Below are 23,183 nucleotides of genomic sequence, written 5' to 3'. Positions count from 1 at the left end.
CTCATGAAATTTGCAATTAAATGAAGAACCTATAGGTGAGTATTGTAGATGTCAAATTATAGCAGACTTGTATGAGGAACCACGTACATTGGTATGCTCCCTCCAGTTTAAGTTAGATTGCAACTAGCATGTAATAGATGCTGTCCCAATAAAGAAAACATCAAACTCCTGCAGCATTCACCAATTTCTAACCCCTAGATAATAGAATTACAAACGTCTACAACAACAAATATAAAGGGCATTCAAACTAGTAACCCAAATCACTGAATTTCTTTAGCACCACAGTATCTTCCTAGCCATAGTTGAACAGTATTGGAAGATGCAAATAGATTCTCTTCTCAGCCACAGTAGATACATTAGAGTAGCAATGACAATTTTTCCATACTTTAGTAAAAAACTTGCAAAGACAGCACTTAGAAATCAGACCCTCAGGAATGTCACAAAGACAATAAGCAAATAAGATAATCAAATAATCAAATATTTTTGCCTTTATAATGAGCTCATATTTATAATCCCTTGTTGACAAAAGTCTCCCAAAAGAACTCAACTTCATAAACTGTGAAAGTTTCCCAAAAGAACTCAACTCTTGAAATTTTTCAACACAACTCTTTTAGTAACATCTAATACTTTTCTTAGGCATATAATTAATGAAATAAATGGCCCCTTCCAATGATGACTCACCCCAGAAGTGAAATTATAAAGTGAAATTATAACTTTATAATAAGCCATTTAATGATTTAATAATAATTTGGCCACTAAAAATGTAATAACTCCCAAAATACTCATAATTTAAATATGTCGTCTAAAATAGGAGTCACCCCTATTATTTCTCCATGTGACCAAATGCACTTTCCAAAAATAGAAAGGGTCTATCTCAATCAACACCCGACTTACCACAAATAGTAAGTACACAAAACAATGCCCAAATGAAGTCCAATCTAAGCCAAATGAAGACCAACTTGTAGCTTACTGAATTGTGGAGAAGGAAAGACCCTCCAAAGCCAAGCCACTGCCTCATAAGACCTTTTATCCACAATAATTAACCTACGAGAATCACAATAAAAGGCTAATCTCTCAAACTCTGATGGTACCAAAAATGGGGACATGTAAAGTGCCTTGACAATTTTTAGAGTTTTATCCATGTTTTTCTGCCTTAGGAATTTTGTCAAACACTTACTTTGCAGCCTCAGTTTGCTAATGTTTGTTGCTTTGCTATGATTTTTGAATGCTAATGATATTGATGAATACAAATGATTGCAAAATAACTAATTGGAAATCAAAGTGATATGCAACTTCTTTTTATTATTTTCCAAATGCAAGTACATGAAATTCTGATGTAAAATGCACACCTACAGCCAAGAGGTATTTTCACAAACACTTGGCATGCATCCTATGAATGACTATGCAATGAGATGTTTTTACAAACATTTGGCATACAAACTGAACAGCTGAATTAAGTTGATTTCCCTTCAATACTTCAATGTTTACAATAATTGAATACTTTGGTAACAAAAATACATATATTACTTGTCAAATGTATCCATCTACAATTGCCAAATGTAAATACCAAAAGAACCTGGAATAAGTAGCTGAGATGACATGCTTTTTGGCTTTTCTTTTTTCGGATTTGCTTTTTCGGACTGCTTTTTCGGGACTGCTTTTTTCAGTTCTACTTTTTCGGACTGCTTTTTCAGATCTGCTTTTTCGGCTCTACTTTTTCACTTTTCTTTTTCGGATCCGCTAAGAAAACTGAAACCTTTCTCCTTACCAGCTGATGTCAAAAATTAGATGCACGGGCTAAACAAAAATCACTGAATATTATCTCCCAGTTAATCACAAATGAATTGGCTGAATACCAATTCCTCCACTCCCAACTAGGGTTGATATCTCACAACCGAAATTGGCTCCTTAGAGTCTTCAAACCCTCAGGCAAGTATGCAAGCACTAAGGCTCTCAGCACAATAGATGAATATGCAACTCAAGATGTGTAAAATGACCCCCCAAAGGCTCCTTATAAAGATTTCACAAGCAATTTTAAGAAGCTTCTAGAGGAATCCAACACTTTATTCTTTTAAGTGACTTTTTGATATTTTATTATGTTAGTCACTTTAATATTAAATCAATTAAATATAAAGTTACTTTTTAATATTTCATTGTTTAGTAACCTTATAAGTAATTAATTTAATATATCTTTTCCCCCTTATTTCTTCCTTTTTAGGCTCCGGGGAAAATAAAGGCTAAAATAAAATAAGTCGCTAGTGCCTGTCAAAAAGGGGACATTACAGCACATTATAGTCTAAGCAAATTGATTACACCTAAAGCCTCCCTAAACCTAAAAGTAATTTCCAACATTATAATTATCTAACTTATAGAAGGATGAGTATAGAGTTACTAGGGAGGAGCTTGTATAAATCCAATCTGATGGATCTTATCCCAATAGAGGGTGGGGGTTAGCATTCTGTCTTTGTGAAACGGACTTGGACCTATAAACTTTGAGGGAGTCCATAGATGGTGTCTAGGCACCTTGGATAACATCTATATCCTTCTTCCAAAATTCACAATAAAATAATATCTTTTGATAATAGATGACTATGGTGAACATTATATTTATTAATCCCAATTCCTAACTAACCCTAAAAGTTGACATTATAATTGATATTATGTCTGAGAAGAGAGAACACGGGAGCATTCGGGGAGAGGCTCGAGTAAATTCCAACCAATGGATGCTCCCAAAATAGGGTAGGGATCAGTGATCCGTAAATCTTCATGAAACGGACTTGGATCTATAAAGTTTGAGGGAACATCTATTGAGGCTTGGTGTCTAAGCAGCCTTATTACATCTGAAGCATCCTTTTTAATGCTATTTAGGTGAACAACTATAAAAAATAGTTTTCTTACGCATTCTAGTACACATTAGCAATCTCTTTATCTAATTGGCTCAAAGTAATTTATCATGACTCACATTTTATTTAAACCTTATGCATACACTTCTAGTTGCATAAATAGACTTTGTAAATCATTTTTCTTAACCCTAGCTTATTGTACTTTGTAAGAATGTTTTTTCATTGTGTATTCTTTGTGTCTTCATGCATACATATGTCTATATTGTGTATACTTTGTGTCTTCTTGTATCTGAGTATTTGCTTCAAGAAAAGTTATGTATCACCAATCTTTGCTTGAGGACAAACAAATTTGAGAGGGGAGGACTGTAATATCCCAATCAGATAAGGTTGATAAATAATAGTATAATATAAGTAATATATCATATAATGTTACATTAAAATAGTGATATTAAAGTATGAAAATTAATCAATAATAGAATGTTAATCTAATATAATTATATATAATGATATAATGACAAATAAAATATATATTTGAAATATAGGAAAATTATATTAATAAAATATTATAATATAGCTAATATTATTCATATATTAATTGATTATTTGAATAGCATACAAATAAAAAATAGTTGTTACTATGATAAATTATTAATATATTATGATTTAATACAATAATCTTAAATATAAATATTAGATTAATAATATCTAAACCAAAAGTCATCTGCCCTTGCCTCCAAAAGACAAAGCAATTTGGAAATAGAAATATAAAGATATCACATTTGAATAAGGAAGGGAATACGGAGAAAATTACATTAAAATTCATGCATTAAAACTGATACTGAAATGGGAACATTACAGTTGACTCCATATTTGGTGGCCATCTCCACCATTCTTTTCGTAGTTTCACATTCACTAGGTCTTTCTGCCATCATTCTTTTGAATTTCAGCTTCGCATCTTTCAATCTAGGCTTCATTCTTATCTTCCTCTCCAACTTGACTCTTAAGTGGGAAAATGTTGCTCAACTTCATCTCTCAACCGGGAGACTTTGAAATTGTCACTAAACTAAAGAGAACTACGACACCTACTCCTACTGCCAAGCAAAAAAGCAAGGGTATCCACTTGCAATGGTGCATGTGTGTTTTACAACACAACACTACCAAGGCCTCTTTAAGCTCATGTAAGTTGGAAAGAGATTGACCTTCCTTGAAACCATTATGATTCCCTAAGGCCTTCTAACACAAATCTGCCACCATCTTATGTACATGATCAAACTGGTTTAGAGCTGCCAAAACTATCCCTTCATTTACCCTAAGTTGACCCTCCAAGGGATGTAACTTGTGAGACTCAAATCCTCCATGAAAAATTTCTGATTTGTCTTCATAATCATGCACCTACAAATTATGTGAGCTAACAGGAGTATGAAAAAAGTCAAATTCATACAATGAAGTAGCTGATTATCCTTAAAGAACTTGGCTATCTTCTTGTAACATCCTGTTTTCCCAGGTCTAAACTAACAACTAACATACTCAAGGAATACAGTTATCACTTCATCTTCATAGGAAGTTAGTTAAATCAGTTTTGATCATATGAAAAGGGATTGACGGTTAAATCAGTTAAACAAAATCTCTTAACAAAGACCTGAAAACACCATTAATGAAAATTACTATAGAAGTTAAAAACCACATACCATGAAAGTTGAGATCAAAATCAAAACTAGGGATGCTTCAACAACCACTCGGGTTAGTCCACAAATACCACTATAACAATATCACATGACGACAACCATCTAAACCACTATCTCAAAATCAAATGATGATTACGATTAAATACCACTATATTTAAAATTAAGGCATCACATGCCACTATATCAATTAGGGCATCGTTTAGCATTGGTTCATTTAGGGCTTTCAGTTACCTCGGTATCACTTAGGGCTTTCAATATCACTGATTCAATTAGGGCTTTCGATACCGCTGTATCATTTAGGGTTCTAGTTACCACTGAATCAATTAGGGCTTTCGATTCCTTTCCTTTCGATTACTTAACTGTTGCAGGAACTCAAGATTAGGAGATATGCTCATATGAATGGAAGTTTGATATATCAATTTATCAGATAAATCTATCTTTTGCAACTAATTGTAAAAATAACTATAATGATGATACAACTCAATTATTCTTACCTTCATCTTGCATATACATCATAAAAGTATAGATACCTATTTCAATAAAACGATTGGATGCATAGCTTATCTTTTTTTGACGCATGTCCGGCAACTTATGGATAGGTGAAACATTGTCTGGGGCTTAACCACCCAACCTCGGACCAAATCTTGTCCCCACACGATCTCTAACGAGAAAGGCCCTCCCTACCCGGAATTGGCAGGGATCATCTTGCCATCCACTAGACATCTTGGTATGTAACACACCATACGACTTGGCAACAGGAGATTACATTGAACGGAATCATGCATGAGCTATTAAATAATTCATATAATGTAATGTCCCCTTTTTGACAAGCACTAGCTACTTATTTTATTTTAGCCTTTATTTTCCTCGGAGGCTAAAATGGAAGAAATAAGGGAGAAAAGATATATTAAATTAATTACTTATAAGGTTACTAAACAATGAAATATTAAAAAAGTAACTTTATATTTAATTGATTTAATATTAAAGTGACTAACATAATAAAATATCAAAAAATCACTTAAAAGAATAAAGTGTTGGATTCCTCTAGAAGCTTCTTGGAGTTTCTTGTGAAATCTTTATAAGGAGCCTTTCGAGGGTCATTTTACACATCTTGAGTTGCATATTCATCTATTGTGCTGAAAGCCTTAGTGTTTGTATACTTGCCTGAGGGTTTGAAGACTCTAAGGTGCCAATTTTGGTTGTGAGATATCAACTCTAGTTGGAAGCGGAGGAATTGGTATTCAGCCAATTCATTTGTGATTAACTGAAAGATAATATTTAGTGACTTTTGTTCAACCCGTGCATCTAATTTTTGACATCAGTTGGCAAGGAGAAAAGTTTTAGTTTTCGCAGCAAATCCGAAAAAGCAAAGCAAAAAAGCAGAGCCGAAAAAGCAATCCGAAAAAGCAAATCTGAAAAAAGCATGTCATCTCAGCTACTTATTCCAGGTTCTTTTGGTATTTACATTTGGCAATTGTAGATGGATACATTTGACAAGTAGTATGTCTTTTTGTTACCAAAGTATTCAGTCATTGTAAACATTGAAGTATTGAAGGGAATCAACTTAATTCAGCTGTTCAGTTTGTATGCCAAATGTTTGTAAAAACGTCTCATTGCATAGTCATTAATAGGATGCATGCCAAGTGTTTGTGAAAATACCTGTTGGCTGTAGGTGTGCATTTTACATCAGAATTCCATGTACTTGCATTTGGAAAATAATAAAAAGAAGTTGCATATCACTTTGATTTCCAATTAGTTATTTTGCAATCATTTGTATTCATCAATATCATTGGCATTCAAAAATCATAGCAAAACAACAAACATCAGCAAATTGAGGCTGCAAGGGAAGTGTTTGACAAAATTCCTAAGGCAAAAAAACAAGGATAAAACTTCAAAAACTGTCAAGGCACTTTACAATGGTATCAGAGCTAAAGTTCTTGCCATCCTGTACGGGTTATGAGTGAAGAGTTTCCAAATGTTCTATTCATAAATCCTTTGGATAAATTCTATAACAGGGCAAGAAAGGGCTTAAGTCCTTTAGAACTCACGGAAGAAAGCAATACCCAGCAAATGCTTAATGCTCTTGCAAGAGGGCAATAGGAGTTGAGAGATGAAATGGCAAGAGGAAGAGAAGAACTGTCACTTATCCTTGGATAGCTGGTAGATAATAGAAACAATGGAAATGATAGGAACCATAACAGGACTAATGGGCAGAATGGACACAATGGGGGTCAAGAAAACAATGACACAACTCAAAGCGGTGCTAGAACAGCAAGTAGAGCTACTCCTAGGCCTCTTATGCCTACATTTTTGAGAGAACAGGGTGCTGCAAATCACGACCAGCAAGTAAGAGAAGAGAGATATAGTGATTATTTGAGGGAGTACAACTCTCTAGGTGATGATTTCAAGGCTGCCATGTCACTAGTACACTTTTGTTGTCTTAAATTGAGAAATAGACCAAGAAACAATCAATGTGGAGTGCAAAATCAAGACTTGTAGCGTAAGGTGGGAAAACTAACCTTACCATCATTTGATAGAAGTAACAAAGGTACAACTAGAGCTTAAGTTCAGAAGCTCGACACATATTTGCAGCTCAATCCTATGTTGGAAACAGAGGCTATCTAGTATGCCACACTCCATTTGAAAAATGAAGCACATGAATGGTGGTACCATGGACTTGTCACCTTGGGGCATGCCAACATTACTTCATATTTGGAATTCACCCAGAAGCTCATTGACAGGTTTGATTGTAAGGATCCTAAACTCTACTTTAGGGAGTTAGCACAACTCGGGCAAACTAATTCAGTGGATGCTTACATCATAGAGTTCCAACGGTTGGCAGTTATGGTGACAGATATTTCAGAACAACGGTTGGTTATGCTCTTCATTGAGAGATTGACAGAGCCTCTTTGTGGTTGGGTTAAGGCCTTCAAACCAGATTCTCTCCAGGATGCTATCATGAAGACTAGAGACATGGAATATTCTACATCTAGCATTAGGGCTCCTAGCAAGCCTTTCACATCCCATAAGGATAAGGGTAAGAAGCAATTCCAGAAAAAAAGTAATAAGGAGAACTTTGATGAAGCCTATAGACAGGAGTGTCAGCTTAAGGGGATTTGCTATCATTGGAAGGAGAAATGGTCTAGTGGACACGTTGCCTAGGGAAAAGCAAGGCTCACTTAATTGAGGTGATATCAGATGATGAGAGCAGTTCTGAGGAAGAGGAACCTCAAAGGGAAGACAATAACGGTTCAGATGGGGAAAATCATGATGAGATCATTGCTTCTATCTCCAGTGCTCCTAAGTTCAACTCTTTCATAGTTCATGGTGTCCTACAAGGTCATTAGATAGCAATATTGATTGACAGTGGCGCTACTCATAACTTCATTGATGCATCATTGGTGAACAAGCGACAAATTCCTCTAGAGGATTTTGAGAGATTCAATGTGATGGTGGCTGATGGGCATAAGATAGCTTGTACTCAGTGGATTCCACAGTTGTCTATTATGATGGGCAACCACATAGTTACAAATGATTTCTATGTGGTTGATTTGGGTGATATCCATGCCATACTTGGGGTCCAATGGTTGTAGTCATTAGGGAAGTACTCATAGAACTTCCAAACCATGAAACTCAAGTTCAGAGATGCTGATGGGCATAGAGTGGTGCTTAGAGGTATGGCATCTAAAGCACCTAAGATTGTTTCAGCTAGACGTATGGAGAGTATTTTCAAGCATGATGACATAGTTTGGGCAGCAGAGTGTGTGATCATTCCTAAAGAATCTACAGATTCAGGACAACCAGTCCACATTGACATCAAGGAGCTATTGGGCAAACATGGCAAGGTTTTTGGTGAGATACCCCCAGGGAGGCCACCGGACAGAGGCTTCGAGCATACTATTGAGTTGGAAGAAGGGGCCAAGCTAGTGATTACTACCCCTTATTGCCATCCTAAGAAATTTAAGGATGAGATCGAGAAAGCAATCAAGGAATTGCTTGATATGGGACACATTTGTCCTAGCTCCAACCCTTTCGCTTCTTCAGTGGTCCTGGTGAAGAAGAAAGATGGGACCATGAGAATGTGTATAGATTATCGAGCCCTCAATAAGAAAACAATCAAGAACAGGTACCCGATACGTAGGATCGATGAGTTACTGGATGAGTTACATGGGGTAGTATATTTTTCAAAGATTGATCTTCGATCGGGTTACCATCAAATTAGCGTGAGGGAACAAGATGTGCACAAGACTGCTTTCTGATGCCACTATGGGCACTATGAGTTCTTGGTGATGCCATTTGGATTAACTAATGCACCTACCACATTCCAGTCTTGTATGAATCATCTCTTCAACAAACAGTTGCGTAAGTTCCTCTTGGTATTCTTTGATGATTTGCTCATATACAATAAAACTTGGGAAGAACACTTGCAACAGCTTGATGAGATCTTTACCATCATGGAGGAGCAGTCCTTGTACACTAAGGCTTCGAAATGTGAGTTCGGCCTTAGAGAGATTCTTTATTTGGGACACGTGATCAGTGCAGAGGGTGTCCAAGTGCACCAAGAGAAAATACAGGCTATTCTAGATTGGCCCACACCACGGTCACTTACAAAGCTATGGGGCTTCTTTGGACTGTGCAGTTACTACAGGCATTTTGTTAAGGGGTTCTCACAATGGGGGGCACCTTTGACAGATTTGACCAAGAAGGGTGCATTTTGTTGGACAGCAAAGGCGCAGCGAGCTTTTGATAAGCTCAAAGAGGTGATCAGCAGTTGTCCAGTGTTGACACTTCCTGATTTCACGCAGCCTTTCATTCTAGAGTGTGATGCTTCAGGGGAAGGTATTGGTGCAGTATTGATGCAGAATCAACACCCTATCGCCTTTGAGAGCCATAAGTTGAGGGGAGCTGAGAGACTATACTCCATCTATGATAAGGAGATGCTCGCCATTATGCATGCCTTGGCAAAGTTCAGACAGTATCTAGTTGGGGGAAAATTTGTGGTTAGGACAGATCATAATAGTCTCAGATACTTCTTAGAGTAGGACTTGAACGAGAGATAGCAGAAGTGGGTTAGCAGGATACAGGCATATGATTTCGACATAGAGTATGTTAAGGGGAAGAAGAACATTGTTGCAGATGCCCTCTCTAGGAGGCCTTCAGCTTGCTCACTTTCTAAGATTTCGGCAGATTAGAAATCCATCTTGCTAGTGGAGTACTCCAAGAATACATTTGCTTGTGAGTTGATGGATGGATTGATTCGGGATGACAGGTACAGGATAGTTGATGATGTGATTTACTACAAGGATATGATCTACCTAATACCAGAATCAAAATTGAAGGATAAATTACTACAATCTTGCCATGAGACACCCCTAGCAGGCCATCAGGGCTAGTTCAAAACTTATAGACAGATTAGAGAGAGGTTTTCGTGGAAAGGCCTCAAGGATGATGTGTTGAAGCATGTGAAGGAGTGCGTGACTTGCCAGCAGAATAAGTTTGAGCATACACATCCAGCTGGGTTACTTCAGCCTTTGCCCATTTCTGTGCGGAAGTGGGAGAGTATTTCGATGGACTTCATCACAGGCCTACCCAATGTACAGGGGAGAGACAACATCTTTGTTGTGGTAGACCGGCTCACAAAATACGCACATTTCTTTGCTATTCCGATAAAGTATAGGGCTTCACAAGTGGCTGAGCTATTTTTCAGGGAGATCTTTAGATTGCATGGACTACCTAAGAACATAGTCAGCGACAAGGATAGCAGGTTTATGAGTGCTTTTTGGCAGGAGCTGTTTAGATTGACAGGTACTGAGTTGACACCTAGTACCAGTTATCACCCTCAAACTGATGGGCAAACAGAAATTGATAGAGTAGGTTGAGGGGTACTTGCATAATTATGTGGTAAGACAACAACGAGCTTGGATCAAGTGGTTGCATTTAGGAGAGTATTGTTACAATACCACACAACATATGTCCATTGGAATGAGTCCTTTCAGAGCCTTGTACAGGTATGATGCACCTTCATTCGTGGAGATGGCTTTTGGTGAGAGTAGGGCACCTAAAGCAAAAGATTGGATTTAGGAAAGCCAACATATATTGAAGGTGCTCAAGTATAATCTAGTAATGGTACAGAATCAGCAAAAGACTTATGCAGATAAACACAGGGTTGAGCGCAGCTTTGAGATTGGTGATATGGTATTTCTACGATTGCAGCCCTATAGATAGTCCTCTCTTAAAAAGAGTGGAGCAGAGAAACTAAGACCAAGGTTCTACGGTCCATACAGGGTTACCCGGAGGATTGGGGAGGTAGCATATGAGTTAGAGCTACTTGCGAGCAGCAAGATTCATAATGTATTTCATGTTTCATGCCTCAAGAAGGCATTAGGTCAGCAGGTTATCTCTTCCATAGATCTTCCACCACTTGATGAGGAGGGACATTTGGTCTTGGTGCCTGAAGAGATCATTGATGTCAGAGAGAGGAAATTGTAGAACAAAGTGATTAAGGAGTACTTGGTGAGATGGAAGGATCTGCCTGTAGAGGACGCCACATGGGAGAATGAGCAAATTTTACAGCACTCGAGTTTGCAATTGCTTAAGGACAAGCAATTTCAGGAAGGGAGCACTGTAATGTCCCCTTTTTGACAGGCACCAGCTACTTATTTTATTTTGGCCTTTATTTTCACTGGAGGCTAAAAAGGAAGAAATAAAGGGGAAAAGATATATTAAATTAATTACTTATAAGGTTACTAAACAATGAAATATTAAAAACTAACTTTATATTTAATTGATTTAATATTAAAGTGACTAACATAATAAAATATCAAAAAATCACTTAAAAGAATAAAGTGTTGGATTCCTCTAGAAGCTTCTTGGAGTTGCTTGTGAAATCTTTATAAGGAGCCTTTGGGGGGTCATTTTACACATCTTGAGTTGCATATTCATCTATTGTGTTGAGAGCCTTGGTGCTTGCATACTTGCCTGAGGGTTTGAAAACTCTAAAGTGTCAATTTTGGTTGTGAGATATCAACCCTAGTTGGAAGTGGAGGAATTGGTATTCAGCCAATTCATTTGTGATTAATTGGGAGATAATATTCAGTGATTTTTGTTCAGCCCGTGCATTTAATTTTTGACATAAGTTGGCAAGGAAAAAGGTTTCAGTTTTTGCAGCAGATCCGAAAAAGCAATCTGAAAAAGCAAAGCAAAAGAGCAGAGCCGAAAAAACAGTCCAAAAAAACAAATCCAAAAAAGCAGTCCGAAAAAGAAAATCTGAAAAAAGCAAAGCCAAAAAGCATGTCATCTCAGCTACTTATTCCAGGTTCTTTTGGTATTTACATTTGGCAATTTTAGATGGATACATTTGACAAGTAATATATGTCTTTTTGTTACCAAAGTATTCAGTCATTGTAAACATTGAAGTATTGAAGGGAAATCAACTTAATTCAGCTGTTCAGTTTGTATGCCAAATGTTTGTAAAAATGTCTCATTGCATAGTCATTCATAGGATGCATGCCAAGTGTTTGTGAAAATACCTCTTGGCTGTAGGTGTGCATTTTACATCAGAATTTCATGTACTTGCATTTGGAAAATAATAAAAAGAAGTTGCACATCACTTTGATTTCCAATTAGTTATTTTGCAATCATTTGTATTCATCAATATCATTGGCATTCAAAAATCATAGCAAAACAACAAACATCAGCAAACTGAGGTTGCAAGGGAAGTGTTTGACAAAATTCCTAAGGCAGAAAAACAGTGATAAAACTTCAAAAATTGTCAAGGCACTTTACATATTAAAATGATAAACATTGATATGTTATAACTGATTATTGTTTCATGTTATTGCAAATTCCTTTCTCTCACCTCATCACCCATTTCCTTGGTTACGCAACCAGGTGAGTCCCAGGTGTTCGGAATTCTCAGGACAACTGATTCTGTTAATTATTCTGGAGGATTACATGCATCCGGCATTTCACAATTTGTGATTACATGATTATGTTCTTTAAAGATTCTAGAATTTGATTGTTTAATTCTAATATCCTTCAGCATAATGATTATGGATCCATACTATGTTTTTCTTGGCTTTTCTTTCCATAAATAGGACTAAATTAAAGAAGTTTAATTTGTAAATTCAACAAGATATCAAACTAGATATCATCATGTTAAATGCTGAAACTTTCTGCAAACCACTCTATGCATAGAGTTCGCTGATTGGTATGCTTATCACAACTATGGCCAGAAAGATTACGATCATTCCATTTACTTTACACATCTTCACCATTCAAGGCTTCTTTTGTGGTGAATTCCTCGGTGTTTGAGCATCATGACATTGTTTACATCTCTGCAAATTGTGTAAAAGAAACAGTGATAACACAGACAAGGTTATAGACTCATGGATTTCATTATTGTTTTCCATCTTACATATCCATGTCTAAGACAATCTCATGGTTATTTGGTAGTAAATCAGGAGACATGATATTAGTCCCTATGAAGTTCCGACTAAGGATGGAAGCTATGTTTTTCTTTATATTACACATTCCGTTCAGACCAATATTTAAATCCGACAGTAGCTTTAACATCATTAAAGGTAACTGTACAAAGTAGAGCACTGACTTCTGGTATAACAATGAGAAAAGAAAGTAAAGAAAGATCAGACAAGCATCGGATTGGACTTATCAAGAATCATGTGACCTATAGCTATAGATATTTTCTTCCTCTTGCGGCCGGAATTAATAATCACCCATGGTATCCTTGCTCTATACCCGTTGATGGAGGAAAAGGGAAGAAGGAACAAATCGGATTGTAAGTTCTGAACCCATATCGTTCTAAGAATATCATTCAACTTGCGAAGACATAGTAGCAGATGGACGTAAAGATAGAGGCAATGTTGAAACAAAAAGAGGTGTCCCAAATATGATCAATGGTATTCTAATAAATGGCCGGCCTTGGCTCTTCGGCTACCTTTAGTTATTAAGAAGGCCATTTGAATGCAACTCAAATTCAAAATATAAAAGAAAGAAATAAAGAGGGAAAAAGAATAAGAAGGAAGTGAAGAGCTTTTAATTTTTATTTTATTATTATTATGCGCTCTTATCTATGTTCACTTGTATATATTGGTGAAATGACATCATTAGATTATTAAACTATAATTTATTGGTGTCACTTCATTTATATATATGTGTGTGTGTGTGTGTGTTCGTATTTAAGGGTTTATAATAATGATAAGATAAAATTTAATAAACAATCTTTAAAGGTAAGTATTATATTTTAATTAAAATTATTTTATGTTTTTATTATATTATTTCCTTAATAGCTCATGCGGGTACCACAGATATATCCTGTTTTCAAGTAGCTAGGTTTTCAATCCATTTGCTCGGTGATGGTGATGCGCCTGCCTAATTCTTTTCTGACGATACTTCCACCTCTTCGACATGCTTCCTACAAGGAAATTCTCCACAGTTAAATTATATTATCATAATAAATTATTTAATTATAAATAATCACAATGGTTAATTTTCTTCTTAATTCCATGAATTTGTGATTAACGATCAACTAACATGTTATCTTCGCTTGAAATCATAACGACTGACTTTCTTACCATTTTGCCAAATTATAACAAATTAACTACCAATTGACTTCATGTGAACATCAACGGATATATTTCAAATTAGGTCAAAAATTGGGATGTAACACTTCTATGCCATGGTCTCTACACATTTGTTGGTTTGGAACTAGGGCAGCATTTGTTCCAAACATAAAATTATCGTCATCATACCAATCACCCAATAGATGAGATAATGGCATACTATTCCCAAATAAAAGAAGAGGGACAACATTAGGAGCAACCATATAATTATTAGGAGAATTCAGCTCCTCACATGGCTCATTAATTATGAACTCTTATATGAGAATTCATCTCCTCACATGGCTCATTAGTTATGACCTCTAGGTTACCCACCAAGAGACTCTTGCTCACATTACCTTGATCTGCAATGGGTTCTTCAATTTCTTGGGCATCATGATACTCATCTTCATTTCCAAATTAATAATCAATATTATGCAACTCTAAATCTGATTTACCTCTGAGGTGAGTATCAACACCACCATTGATATAAATTCCAACTTTCATATCTGATTTTGTTTAGAAGAAGTTAGGACAGAGTTTTGTTCATAGAGAAATCCATCACAAACATCATTAGGTGCTAATCTCATACTGATTTCTATCTTCAATGCTAGATGCTATCGCTTCCACATGACTAGTAATGGCACTAACCAAAGAAGTTTCCTCATCATACATAGCTGCAACAAATAGCTGATTTTCATCAACTCCATGTTCACTAGGACTAATATAAGCATCAACTCTCACAAATTATCTAGATTCATCTTCATTTCTGATTGGGAGACATTTTCAAAAGCACTTATGTATCGCTCATGCTAGATAACTCAACCTTCATGTTCCCAACCAAGAAACTCATGACTATCGATTGGTGACTTTCTTCTAAGGTCTGATATACTATAGGTGATTGTGACATGAATCCATTGCAGATGCTTCACTTAAAACTTCCAAATCGTGTATACCAACACTAGGAGACACTCCATCATTTACATCCTTTTGTGAATTAGCTGCTAACTCATGATGAAGAATGGAAGTATAACTGCTGCCACACAAATCAAAATCATAGCCATGCCTATGTGTCGCGAAACCAATAGCCCCAACTGGTTGATCCTTTCGTATCTCCTCTAAAACCAAACTCTTACATGGTGATTGTAAATTGGTTTACATATTTCCACCTTTGTATGATTCCTACATGATGTTGAATTTTTTTATTTCCTTGTGGTTATTTGTAGGCTGTATATGAACTTCAAGTAGCTCTTTTTTCTTTCCTTAACTTTGCACTCTTAACTCTTCATTCCCAATACTATCTTTTGATGCTTATTTCTTTCTTTGCTGCTGATATCAACTTTTGAATACCAAATCATCCTCATCATCATTTGGTATGCTCATAAATTGTGTGAAGGAAAGGTCACATATCTCCTTGGGTAGAATGCAATAGTTATGATAGGTGCTTATGATAACATCATTGGTTGCCTTGGTAGGAGGTCTCATGCCTGTTAGTGGAGATGAAACCTTGGTGTCCGGTTTTCCTTGAATATGCATTATCCAAATGCTGTGATTCCCAGTTGATCTGTTGTGTTTGTTCAAGGGCTTTCCATATCTGTTTATAGCTAGACATTCTTCCCAAGATGTCTTATCTTGCTGTCCAAATTGAAAACCAATCCAAAATATACTGTTCTCACTGAGTTTATCCAGCAGGCTTGCAGGATTGTGGCTTCGTAGGAACCCCTTCTCAATCTGATCTTTTTTCTTTTAATTTTGGATGTTTGACATTTTGTTGAAAAATTTTGTATGCAAGGTCTGATTTCTGATTTATGAGTTCTTTCTTTGTTTTTTATTTTTGTTTTGAATGTCAAATAATGCGAAAACATATAGAAATGAACAAGCAAGATATGCATAAATAATAAAGAACAAGTTTCTCAATTAAAGACCACTTTTTTAACCTCAAATCAAGTTTGACTGTAAGTCTGATAATGGTACAAAAGCAAACGGATTACTTCAAAATTGAGGTTTATTACAAACCACGATCGATGAATCCTCACATACCTGAAGGCAAGGATGGAAACCCAGAAACTTGTAAATGGTACGATTGCCTTAAAGGATGACCATAATGGCTGATAACAGAAAATGTCTTTATAAGTTCTGATGTATATTATTGTCCTTCAAACCCTAGTTGTATCTTTCTCACTCCTTCCAAAAAAACCAAACCCTTGTGCCAAAATTTCTTAAAATATTCTGGCAATAATAAAATATTATTCCACTTCAAATGTATTCTGAATCTCAGTTCAAATCAAGTCGCCCTAACTGGAAAGATTATTAAAACCAGCATGTAACAAACTTTAACAACTGTAGACCTGCAAATAAATGATATTTCTAGCTCCCTCTCAATGCCAAATACCTGCAATAGGCTCAATGTGAATTCTGGAATAAATCCACCTGATATTTACTGAATGGGTTTTCATCCACACAACTAAAAAACTCCAAGAGTTTCTATCCTCAAATCTCTTGTAAAGGAATTTCAAAGCTCTCAAGCTTCTTAGAGAGGAATTAAACAAAATCAAGTATGTCAGATGACTTCCTCAAATCCATGCTTATAATCCTCTCATGAAGTTTGTGGAAACCTTATTTAAAATCCCACTTTTAATAATCTAATATTTAACTTACGTGTGGGAAATAATAATAAAAGTGACCCCTTCATATAATGCCCCATCTGTTATGAGGTTCTACTGTCTGTTCAAACAGTGCAGGTCCCTTCTCTTCATTTTTTAGATATACTGATCAACGGTGTCTTGCACTCTATCTTCAAGAGACCTTACAGCTTCATGATCACACTCTCCAGCTCTAGTTTCCCTCAACATCAACCCTTGTACAGCTCATTACTTCCTTCTTCACTCTTATGGTTCCCACCCGAGGGTCGAAGTGGTCTCTCTGCACTAGCTTGAGCCACACCAGATTTGTGAGACCCCGCAGAGATCACACTCGTCAGCACTTCCCTACTTCTAGCAGACCTTAGTGGCGGCATTCCAGAGTACCTTCTCATTTTAGAGCACACCTTTCCATTCTAGACTACTTCTTGCCTATGAGTACCTAGCTCTGTCTTTCTCTCTTTCTTGTCTTCGTTTGTTGTTTTTGCTTTCATGTTCTTTCCATAAACATCGTTTGGTGCTCCCTCTCTTGCTGGCGTTTGCCTTTTGTATTGTTCTTAGTCCCTTAGACCCTTGTTAGTCTGTTGTTGGACATGAATAAATTTATCTTATCATTAACATAAAGTCACTTTGATATCCTTATGACTCCATAAGTTGGCACCCCATTTGAAAAAATAATTAAATATTTAATGACATTCATACATAAAATGCATAATTGACCCATTATATCTAGACTTTGAAATTGAAAGAGATGGGATTTCTTATGGAGATGGGCTTGTGATAGACTATTATTGGCCCCTTGTAGCCAATGTCATTAATGCAATTGAGACTTGAGTAAGATCTAGAATTTTAGCAGCCTTTTTCAATGCGAAGGATTGGGGCGAGGAGGAGATCTTGAGGGATTGTTGGGAAAAGTTTCAAAATGGTGTTGATAATGAAGATTTCATTGCCTAAACAGGACCATGGGTCCAAATACATCATTGTTCTCAAGCTTGGGCTTTTGAAGGCTTTTGGGTTTGGGCATAGAGACGGTATTTTCCTGCCGCCATTATCCTTGAGAAATATTTTATTGGTGCTGTGATGTTATAGGGTTGGATAGATATGTTTTCTTCAGGTGTGAGGTTTATTTTTTGTACAAATGTTGCTTTGTAATTTTGGGAGCTACCACCTATTATGGTAATGCTTATCAGTAGAAAAAGGTCTTTTTCCAAGGAATGAGCATGCCCATCTTTCTAAATCCTTACATCACCATGAACAAATCATTGTTCCATCTCTTGAACATTGGAAGACCTACAAAGTCCATGGGAATTCTCTCCTATTGCATTGGAGGTGCTAGATTTTGTTGTTATAGCCATAATTTACAAAGTACCCTCCAATAATTTACTAGGACTTAAAAGAATGAATGGTGATGAGCCATTGTATGAGTATTGAGATCCTCCAATGCTCACCTTAACAAGAGTTGGAGTTTTTCAAGAGTTTGAAATTTGATGTAGATTTGCATGCACCAAAACAAAGAATGACACAAGGTAGTCCATTGGAATATTGAAGGGATTATAGGCACAAAAAGTAAAGAAAGTTGTGAGTTTTTGTAATGTAATGGCATTCTCCTAGGATTTGGCAAACCAAAACAAAGGGAGAAGCATTAAGTATATATTATAGTGTATGAAGGATGAAGCATGCATCTATGTTGAGGGATGTATGGGTATTAAAAAATTTGTTCAAAAATCCAAATTCCAATGGAAATCAAGCATAACAGTAAGAACAAAAAAAAAGTTGAAGTCAAAGAATTAGTAAACACCAAAACAAAGAACCATGTTAGGAACATTGTTCAAAAGATGAGATGCAGTATTTAAAGTGCATACAAGATGGAGAAGGCACAAACTAAGGCTTGGCACATGCCAGTACAAAGTAATGCAAATAATTTTTTAATGTTAAAAATATTTCCCTATGGACCATTGGTCCACACTTCAAAAGTAGTATGTGCCATTTTGAAGGATATATTATAAAATGACACATTAATATCAGGGAGATATGTATGAGTAGATTTTCAAGGGTTTTCAAAGAGTTAATGTAATGAGCCCTTCTGGCTCACTCTGAAGCTATGCTGAATAATTGTTTTTGTGTTTTTGAGTTTTGCAATTTTTTTGTTTTTTCGAGGATATATGTTTTTTGGTTTTTTCAAATATATAGAATTGACAACTCAAATGTAAGAAAATACTATATCTTTGAAAGCCTACTTAATTTTTTATTGTCTCCAAACTACTAATGCTCACAATGTATATACAGAAATACAATAATATTAAATATTTCAGAACCTGGAAATGATGCTGGGAAATAAATGGCAGCAGTGATTGCCACTTTATAACAGATCGCAGCTCCTAGTGTAGAAATGCTGCCAACATATGGTGAATCACAGCCAATGTATGGGTAAATGCTGCTTGCAATTCTAATGCAGCTCACAACAGTAAACGCAGACCGTATAACAATGATCACAGTATGTAATTTCCAGCTTCAAACACAGTATAGGACCTCAATATTATATCTGCCTCAATGGCAGTAGAAAACCCAATGCTTAGAGGTAATTTGGTATATAAACCCTTGCAGAAGACGTCCAAGCAGTCCTTGGAAAATGTGCAGATTTAATTTCCAGCAGATATGGCACAATTCATTGGCAATTAGTGGCCAATTTAAATTGCAGAATAATTGCAGAAGCTTTCATTTCTAGCGACCAACACCAAATCCTTATGTCTCAAAACTTCCAACTATTTCTCTTCTTAGCAGTCTCATCACCTTTCAAGCATGGACTGATTTTGAATTCAAACGGAAGTAACAGCAGTAGCATGCACAATTCATTGGAATCGAATTCCAACTCAAAGTGCAGAAAATAAGAGGAGATTTCACAATTATCACACAGCTTCAAACCTTCAACACAAACTTTATCAAAATAAAAAATGCATAGAGATAATAGAATGAATGAATTCATCTCAAGAGCCTTCCTTTTATAAAATGTCAATCCAAAAAACTTCTCATTCACACCTTTCACTTAAATCACTTCACGATCACACTTTTCACTTAAAGGCTTCATGCTCACACTTTTCGCTTAAATTATGATTTTGCATTTGAAGTATATTCAACTCTTAAATATAATAACTTGTTTATTATTCAATGGCTAAAGTCTTCTTGTGCACACTTTTTCACTAAAGAGCCTTCTTCAACACACCATTCAATTATAACAATTAACTTATAAAGTTATTTAATTAAGTCAAACTTAATAAATAACCTTCATTATGCTCTTATTGTCAAAGCTCTATAAACAAACTAAGATAGTCTGACCTAAGGCATCACCACTGTGTACTCCTATAAATAGTAACTAACTCTCATGACTTACTATAAATAGTAAGTCCCATCAATAGAGACCCTCAAATCCAAGTGCCATCCACGAGGGTCATGATGATGAACTGACATACCCATGCTCTTGGGACCTACTAAATTGGGGACATTACGATCTGCCCTCCCTAAGATTGCTTGTCCCCAAGCAATCCCAAAGGAACAAAAAACACTACAATCCACTTGGATCCCATAGAGAAGACTAGGTGTATCCTTGTAATCACTAACTACCTCATGTAGCATCATCACCAATACAACTGACTCAACCTCCCAAATTGAAGAAAACCTTATTGTAGATATTGCATGTGTTGTCATGCATTTTGTCACCATAAAATGTAGGTAACAGTATGAAACTTTTTCAACTTAGTTTCATTTTTCTCTAAGTTTAGTTCATTATTTAATTGGATAGCATTGATCAACCAATCGATTCCAATTGATATCATGAATTCTTTACTGAAGGCTTTCGTCAAGTCCTTTTAGTTTTTTTGTTTGTTGAGCCTATGTTTGATTTTTGAGGCCTTCAACGTCTTTTTCTTCATTTTTGAGTGCGTGGTTGTTGGTTTTTAATCCTTTGATTTTTCTCATGTCATTTCTTTCGGTTTTCTCTTCAATTTGGTATATCGTAAGGCTTAATCAAGGTTGACAATCAAAAGATATGACCATTTTAGTGCCCAAAAAGTGGACCTTTTCAATGCAACTGCACGAATTAAAAATATCATGTTATATTTTTAAGTTGACATTCACTTTTTGAAAAATATAACATAAATTTACTTTGTGTTATGTTTTTAAATTAATTTATCCTTTCAATTTTTCACTTAAAGTAACTATAGTGATACTTTATGTTATATTTTTAAGTTGAGTTGCTTTTTAGTTTTTCACTTGAGTGACTATATTAACTATATAGTTTTATTTAATTTATGATTTTTAAATCAAATGCTTTAGTAAATGTTACTTTTAAAATGATATTTGCACATTATATATTAACCATATAGTGTAAATAACACCATGCATTGAAGCAAACATGGCAAACAAAACGAAAATTGTGAATATTGCGAATAGCGGGAAGTTTCTAGGAAATTGTAATAATAGAAACCCTAATTCATGAAGGTCGTGCTCGCCAAGGAAACCAAGTTACATTGCTAAACCAGAAAACATTACAGTACTAAAGAAATTTAAATCATAACAGCTCCCCCTTAAAAATCAGTTTGACATTTTAGTCGAGCAACATGAAGAATGAATCAAAGAAATAGCTAAACACCGCCAAAAGACATGCAAGGAACCATCACAAAACCCTAATCCTCAAATGTACGAATCTGTAAATCATGAAAAAAAAATTGCTGAAGAAGGATGGAAGCAAGTTCGCCCTCGAAGGGAGACCCATAAACAGATAGATCTAAAGAAAAACCCTAACAAGGGCAACTAAGGTAGAATTTTACAAGCTTTTTTCTTTGAGAAGACCAGGTACACAAGGATTTCTCAATCAAAGTGTACCTCAGCAATCAAATCATCCTCTAAGCAAGCAATCAATATGAAATCTAGCAACACAACTAAAGAGAGGCAAATGCTAACTGCTGCTCTGACATACCCTAGACCTTTTAAAGTTTCAGAAGCAAATAGCGTTCCTGTTAATCCTCATCTTGGCATCCATTCAAAACCCTCTTCAAAATTTATCCCTGCGGATAAATTGACATCATCTTATCAATCCCAATTTCATTATGTTAAACCAGACATAATACAGCCACACTCGAACCAAAAAATAGAAACAAAGGTGGATTCCACAATCATCATCAGCAACAAAAACAATGAAGATAAATGGTTTGAGTGCGAAAGAAATGGTCTGTATGGTGTATGGACAAGACCGAAATTAGAAAGATATAAAATGGTGAAATGGTTCAAATCTATTGATTCTAAATAGGTAAGTATCTCTTTCCTTTCAGATTCTTTAGTGTATCTTCATTGCATAGATTTAAATTTTAGGTCTTTTGTAATGTCCCCATTTTTGGCTGACCTCGTATAGCGTGCCGGATTTGCCTATCCTCGACTCTCGTAGGCAAATGGTGTGGAGAGAGAGACAATTCTGCGGATCAGATGGTCATATTTTGCTCTTGAAGAAGTGTTAAGAGGTTATATTTCATTATTATGTGTTATTGGGGCCTACATGTTATAATTTTAAGTTGAGTTGCACTTTTTATTTTATAAAATTACTTTATTATAAAAAGTGCATTATAATGAGATTTTATAAAAGATGTTTCTAGAAGTTCTAGAAAAAGTGCATTATAATGAGATTTTATAAAGGATGTTCCTAGAAGTTCTAGCAGCTTCTTAGAAAAAGTGAATAAATAGAGGGCCGAGCCTCTCATTTGTACATGCTTGGATTGGAGAACTCTTCTACTTCTTCATTGTGAAGACATTTGTGGACTTTGGATCTGCAAATTATTCGATCTTTGGGAACGAATCACTCCCTTGGATTGGCGACTTTGAGGGTGTGAAATATCACCTGAATTGTTGCATAATTGGAGTTGGTATTCAGCCATCTCATTGGAGCTTATTGAGAATTCGTTGTTAGGGTTTATTTTTGGTTGGAATAAGGATTTCAGATTTGCCCTATCATTGGAGAAGCATTTGACAAGAGTTTGAAGACAGAATAAGTGCATTTTCAGAATTGGCAAAGCAGGGTTCGGAACCACATAATTGCTCATATCTCCTCAACCCCTTGGAGTTATTTTTTATGGTTTTACAGGGTTACTACCTAACCCTAGGCGCCCATTTTCCTTGCATTTGGGGGTCCCAAAACCCTAATATTATTTAATTTCAGCAGCCGTACAGGTACGACCTGGTACGGCCCTGCTAGTTTGGGCAGCAGCAGCAAATTAAGGACAGTTTGGGGGTGCGGTTGGAGGTCTTCATCAACGATCTGCAGCAAAACGTGGTGTTCTTCCATAGTTCTTCAAACCAGGTTCTTGCATTCTGAAATACATGTCAATTTTTGGGTAAATTTGCTGTCATACAGTC

General features: G+C 35.9%; 1 protein-coding gene across 4 annotated transcripts in view; it reads left to right on the top strand.

Moving 5' to 3' along the window:
* The window catches only part of LOC149569109 (DNA-directed RNA polymerase D subunit 2b-like), a 357,288-nt gene that overhangs the window by 246,797 nt on the left and 87,308 nt on the right, over positions 1-23,183 (top strand). The gene's annotated exons all lie outside the window — the stretch shown is intronic.

The sequence above is a fragment of the Cupressus sempervirens genome, chromosome 3 (assembly GCF_028749045.1).
Source record: "Cupressus sempervirens isolate cs-2001-9-10 chromosome 3, ASM2874904v1, whole genome shotgun sequence".
Classification (NCBI taxonomy): domain Eukaryota; kingdom Viridiplantae; phylum Streptophyta; class Pinopsida; order Cupressales; family Cupressaceae; genus Cupressus; species Cupressus sempervirens.
The sequence above is the reverse complement of the archived record's forward strand: the minus strand, read 5'-3'. Positions and strand labels throughout refer to the sequence as shown.